The sequence below is a fragment of the Trichechus manatus genome, unplaced genomic scaffold (genome assembly GCF_000243295.1).
Source record: "Trichechus manatus latirostris isolate Lorelei unplaced genomic scaffold, TriManLat1.0 scaffold00102, whole genome shotgun sequence".
NCBI lineage: Eukaryota > Metazoa > Chordata > Mammalia > Sirenia > Trichechidae > Trichechus > Trichechus manatus.
In genome coordinates, this window is record NW_004444038.1 from 2922431 (window position 1) to 2928865 (window position 6435).

The window sequence follows — 6435 nt, forward strand, 5'->3', positions numbered from 1 at the left end:
TGACAACCTGTCCAAAGTATGTGAGACAAAGTTTCACTATCCTCGCTTCTAATGAGCATTCTGGCTGTACTTCTTCCAAGGCAGATTTGTTCATTCTTCTGGCAATCCATGGTATATTCAATATTCTTTGCCAACACCATAATTCAAAGGCATCAATTCCTCTTCAGTCTTCCTTATTCATTGTCCAGCTTTCACATGCATATGAGGCCATTGAAAACACCATGGCTTGGGTCAGGCGGACCTTGGTCTTCAAAGTGACGTCTTTGCTTTTTAATACTTTAAAGAGGCCTTTTGCAGCAGATTTGCCCAATGCAATATGTCATTTGATTTCTTGACTGCTGCTTCCATGAGTATTGATTGTGGATCCAAATAAAATTAAATCCTTGACAACTTCAATATTTTCTCCATTTATCATGATGTTGCTTATTGGTCCAGTTGTGAGGATTTTTGTTTTCTTTATGTTGAGGTGCACTCCATACTGAAGGCTGTAGTCTTTGATCTTCATCAGTAAGTGCTTCAAGTCCTCTTTGCTCTCAGCAAGCAAGGTTGTGTCATCTGCATAATGCACGCTGGTTGTTAATGAGTCTTCCTCCAATCCTGATGCTGAGTTCTTCAGAGCTGACCATATTTAAATATCAGAAATCAGATATCAAAATCTATAATTAAAAAAAAAAAAAGGTCACGGAAAACAGTGGTTAGGATAGTCTGCAGTGGAAAGAGTTCTTCAAAAGCCTTTCTGTCCAGGGCTATAAAAAGCTGGGCAGCCTTACTAAGTGCAGCCAGACTCTTTAAACTACTTAATCACTGTCGTGATCACGGTAATTGCTTGGCTGGCAACCTGCTTAAAAAAAAATTCTGTTGCCATATTTCAAACCCTTTTCTGGAATCTGTTCTTAAAGTTAGCATAAATGAGACTCTCAAAAACAATGCAGGGCGAGGGGAGGGACCGAAAATCCATATGACTAATCCATTCTCTTGGGAGCCCTTGAGGTATGGTGACTCAGGGAGAAAGTATGTCCCTCCAGGTCATTCTTTTGGAGGCAAGGTGTGCTGCCCTTCCAGTTGACAGCTGCCTCTCTCTTCGTCGTTAATGATCACACACACAAGGGTTTATGAGCCCTGCTTGTTGTGTTTTACAGAAATGCTAATGTTTCCCACATTAGCAGGGAAAATCCTGGTGCTGCGGGGTGGAGAGAGAGCTTGAGGGAAACGGCCTCTCAAGGGATATTTTCCAGAGTTCAACAAAGTACCCATAGCTTCCTCTTTGGAAACGGCCAGGAGTGCATAGACCATGTCCAGGAGACATTTTTCACAAACCTGTATGTGTCTGCTACACACAACGTGAACTTCTAACCCACGGCTTCCTGGAAGATGGTGGGGACTTGGCTTTTTTGGTACTCCGCGAACCGTGTGGAAGAATAAAAGTCCTCGTGTATGTTAAAGTGTGACTAACACAATCATTATTTTCATCTAAAATATTTAAGGGAGGTGGTAGGAGTCCTTATCTTTTCCCTTCCCTTTTACAAGGAGGGAGTTATAAGGAAGGGACCTGGATTTGTGTGGGAGAAGCCTGCGTTTGCTCGTCTGAAATGTTTATGCTGCACGTCGCCTGTAGGTCACGCTGGCAAACATCCCAGATGCCCAGACTTGGTTTTTTTCTCTGCTGTTTTGGAGCTCAGTGCTAACTACTGACTGTTAGCAGACATGAAGCGCTCTGCAATTCTTTCCTCGGAACGAGCTACAGGAAAACTACCAACTATAGCCAAGAAACACTCTTTCAAATACACATACACATCGTAATGCGGGCTGGAAACCAATCGAAACTTCTTGATTTGCCCTTTAAGGCCAGAGGCAGGCACTTAAAGCAAAACTCCTAAGACATTTTGAAGAACAGAACAGTTATACTAAATTTAGCATCCTAACCAGCTGGTTGGCGTATATGCAATAAGATTTAAAAGGGAAGAAATTCAACCCCGAGTAACAGAAGATAAAGATGGATGAAAAGAAGGCCCCTAAGAGACACACTTTAAAAAAAGAAAGAACTCAAACTTTGAGTGGTTCTAACTGATATTATTTCCTTTCATATATGCATCTAAGATGTCAATTATTACTCATGAAGTTTTTAAATTCCTGACTGGAATGGGAATTCCCTAATAGGAAGAATCTTGTCTTTCATGTTGTAATCTCCAACACCTAGGACCAAAACCAGTTTTCGTCAAGTCAGCTCTGACTCATGGCAACCCCATGTACATCAGGTAGAACTGTGCTCCCTCCATAGGGTTGTCAATGGCTGAGATTTCAGAAGGTGATCACCAGGACTTTCTTCCAAGGTGCCTCTGGGTGGACTTGAACCTCTAACTTTTCAGTTAGCAGCTGAGTGCATTAACCGTTTATACCACCCAGGGACTCCACCGCCTGGTATGTAAAAAAACAATTCTGACTTATAGTCTGACTCATAGTCATGATCCTATAGGACAGAGCAGAACTGCCCCATAGGCTTTCCAAGGAGTGGCTGGTGGATTCAAACTGCCAACGTTTTGGTTAGCAGCTGAAAGCTTAACCACTGCACCACCAGGGCTTACCTAGTATATAAAAAACCAAACCTGTTGCTGTCGAATCAATTCCGACTCACAGCAACCCTACAGAACAGAGTAGAACTGCCCCATAGGGTTTCCAGGAAGTGGCTGGTGGATTTGAACTGCTGATCTTTTTGTTGGCAGCCGAGCTCTTAACACTGCCCCAACCAGGGCTCCATACCTAGCAAACAGTACATGTTAAATAGATGTGTGTTGTATGAGTGAATAAATTCGTGTGTATGTGCGTGCTCACTGTACAGAAGCTTCTAGGCGCGTATATAAGCACTGATCTGCTAGGGAGGGTTCTTTTAGTATCTTAGACCAATCTAATAAAAAGGCTGAGAATGGCTGAAATAATGCTGTTTCTGCTTCTATATTGGTACTCTCTACTGTACATGTTCTCTGCTGGTAAGCTAAAAAGGTATTTTTGGATTTGTTGTGTTTTATAAGCTACACTTCAAAATTAACCCAAAACAAAGAACCAAACCCATTGCCATTGAGTCAATTCTGACTTATAGCGACCCTGTAGGATAGAGTAGAACTGCCCCATTGGGTTTCCAAGGCTGTAATCTTTACAGAAGCAGACTGCCACATCTTTCTCCCACGGAGCAGCTGGTGGGCTCAAACCACTGACGTTTCAGTTAGCAGCCCAGCACTGTGCCACTAAAGCTCTTCACTTCAAAATTAAAACTAAACCAAAAGAGTTGCCATCAGTCAATTCCAACTCACAGTGACCCTACAGGACAGAGTAGAACTACCCCATAGGCTTTCCAAGGATCAGCTGGTGGATTCCAACTGCCAGCCTCTTCATTAACAGCCAAGCTCTTAACCGCTGCGCCTCCAGGGCTCCTCAAAATTAGATGCATGCAATTGAGTTAAACCTTAGGAAGCCTCCAGGAATATCCAAAAAGAATCCATATTACAGATGGTTGGCCTAAGCTGAGGAGTAACTGTGTGGTTTGCTTGGGGTCAAACAAAGAGTCAGAAGTTGTAGATGGAGGTGTCCCGGATTCAGCAAGGCGCATGTTTTCTCCTAGAGTCAAGTTACACTTCATCAAAAGTAGGGAAAGGAGTCCAAGCTATACTAAATTACTTACGTAAAACAAGGAAATTTGGTGTTGTATTTAAAGAAACGTCTCTCATCTGTCTTGGCATCTTGAATAACGTGCAAGCTTACGCCAGGAGGTTAAGTACTCATAGACCCAAATGAAGGACAGAGCAGAGCTGGGCGCTCATCCTGTAGGCTTTTTTGTTTTTGTTTTTTCCTTTCTCCATTCGACGGACCCTAGACTTACACATGACTATCTACTACTTTTTCGTCTTCCTTTAATGTTGCATTAATGAAGCCATTGCACGAAAATGATGTGATTGAAGAGGAATCTTCTACTGTTAGGTTTAAAAGTTTAATAGTTCAGTTGATTTTAAGCAATTTTCTTTTCGTGGTACACATTCACCTCCCCTCCTGTTCTTGGACTTTTCAAGATAAAGAGTCACTGTGACCTCAAACACACACACACACACACACACACATAGACACACAAAACTCGAATCTCTTTATTGAGAATGAATAGCTGCTGGTTAGGAAATAATAGGTTCATTACCAACTAAAAGATGGGTTTCAGCTATACAGTTCTTCGTCAGATACCGAACTAGAGGTATGAGTAATAAAAGTGGATAAGGATGTGCTCCAAACACCAGCGTGAAAAGAATTAAAAACAAATTAAATCAATCTCCAGTCTCTAAGGAAGACAAAGCTAGGTAGGTTAGGCTAAGTGGCATGGGGGAGTGGGCCACCACCGGTCACAGCGCCTGGCCCCTGGTGGGCTCTTATAAAAGATTTTGGTAAAAGAATGTGTTAGGGATCTGCTTGCCGTTATCTGAAAATGTTTCTAAATAAAAAAAAAAGATCTACTTAACAATAAGAGATAAAAGGCAGAAATACCAGAGGATTGCTCCCAGTTCAATTATACATATAAATGATTAGCTGTTAGATCTTTCTGAATTTTTAATCTAGGAAGGGGTAGAGAGAAGCAGAGCTCTGAGCCCCTGAAGTGGACTCTTATAGTGGCAGTGAGTGGAGGGCAGGATGCAGGAAAGGGGTGGAGGGATTGATTGTCACCCACCATAGGAGTCTTCAGAGCTTTGCCTGTGGGAGGCCAGGACAAACAGAAGCTTGAATCAAGATACTTCTGCACAGCTGAAAATGCGAAGGCTTTCTTCAGATCATGTAAAAGCCAAAGCAACCTCTGATGTCTTAGCTTCAAGCCCTTTTATTTTATAGGCGGGACTTTTGGGGCACAGAAAATAAAGGGATTTGCCAAAAGGTTACGAAGGGCGAGTCAGTAGCAGAAATAGAGCAAGAAGCCAGATCTCCCTTTTCATCGTTCACTTAACACGGTAACGATCTGCGCTGGCCCTGAACGGCGCTGGTATTATCGGTAGTATTTCCTTTGGGCCATGTGTTTACATATACACAACTTTTTTTTTTTTTTAATGAAGGAGTCGGTTGGTTTTTAAAACATAATTGACTTCATATGAAGAACTGTTCTGAAGACATTTCATTTGTCCATTTATCACAGTGTAAAAATCTTGAGCTGAATGTATCTTTAGCTTTTGGGACACAGTTTAATCACTAAAAAATTGATTAATGTACCCACTTTGTTATATTACAAATAAATGTAATATTTAATACCTCCCCATCACTGATGTATACATTAGAATAATGAGTAAAAAACAAAAAAAAACCAAACTCATTAACGTCGAGTGGATTCCGACTCCGAGTGACCCTATAGGACACACTAGAACTGCCCCTTAGGGTCTCCAGGAATTGGCTGGTGGATTCCAACTTCCGCCTTTCGGTTAACAGCCGACCTCTTAACCACCGCACCACCAGGACTCCAGAATAATGAGCAGCGGTAGTAAATACAGTCATCCCTCCCTATCTGCAGGGGAGTGTTCCAGCACTCCCCCGGATACCAAAATCCGAGGATGCTCAAGTCCCTTATAGAAAATGGTGTAGTATTTGCATATAACCTCCCCATATCTTCGTATACTTGAAATCATCGCTAGATGACTTACAAAACCGAATATAGCGTAATGCTATGTAAATAGTCGTTATACTGTATTGTTTAGGGAATAATGACAAGATGTGAGGCCAACGCTGCTCAAACCACCAGTGCTGGAGAGACTGAGGACCTGAGACGGTGGGAGGCTACAGCAGGGGATGCTTGCACATCACTTCATTCGTGGATCCAGCCTTGTGCTCCGCGCGGGAAATGCAAGTTTTGCTTTTTGGAACTTCTTTTTTTTTTTCCCCCAAATCTATTTGATCCGCGGTTGGTTGAATCCTCGGATGCGGAACCGACGGATACGGAGGGCAGGCTCTTTTCCATGACCACACTGAAAACTCGCCTTCAAGTAAGTCTACAGTGTGAATGTAACAAACAGAACCCCAGATCCATTGAAAACAAAAGCAAAAGCAAAAGCAGTGGAACACCTGGGGCGGTGTCCTTGGCCCTACAATAGCAATTATATTCTCAGTTTGAGGCACCTGAAGACCTACTTGCTACCCAACCAAAATGTAGACTGTTTAGTCCGTGCGGACTCACGACGACTCCAGGTGCGTCAGAGTAGAACTGTGCTCCATAGCATTTTCAGTGGCTGATTTGCTGGAAGGAAATCACCAGGCATTGCTTCCAATGCACCTCTGGGTGGAATCAAATTTCCAACCATTTGGTTAGCAGTCCAGTGAGTTTGCCCCACCCAAGGACTCTAAAATTACAGTAGTATTCCTTTTTTACATACATTAGGAAAGTGATTTTTACTATTGTGTTGTTTTTTTTTTTTTTTTTGGCCGATT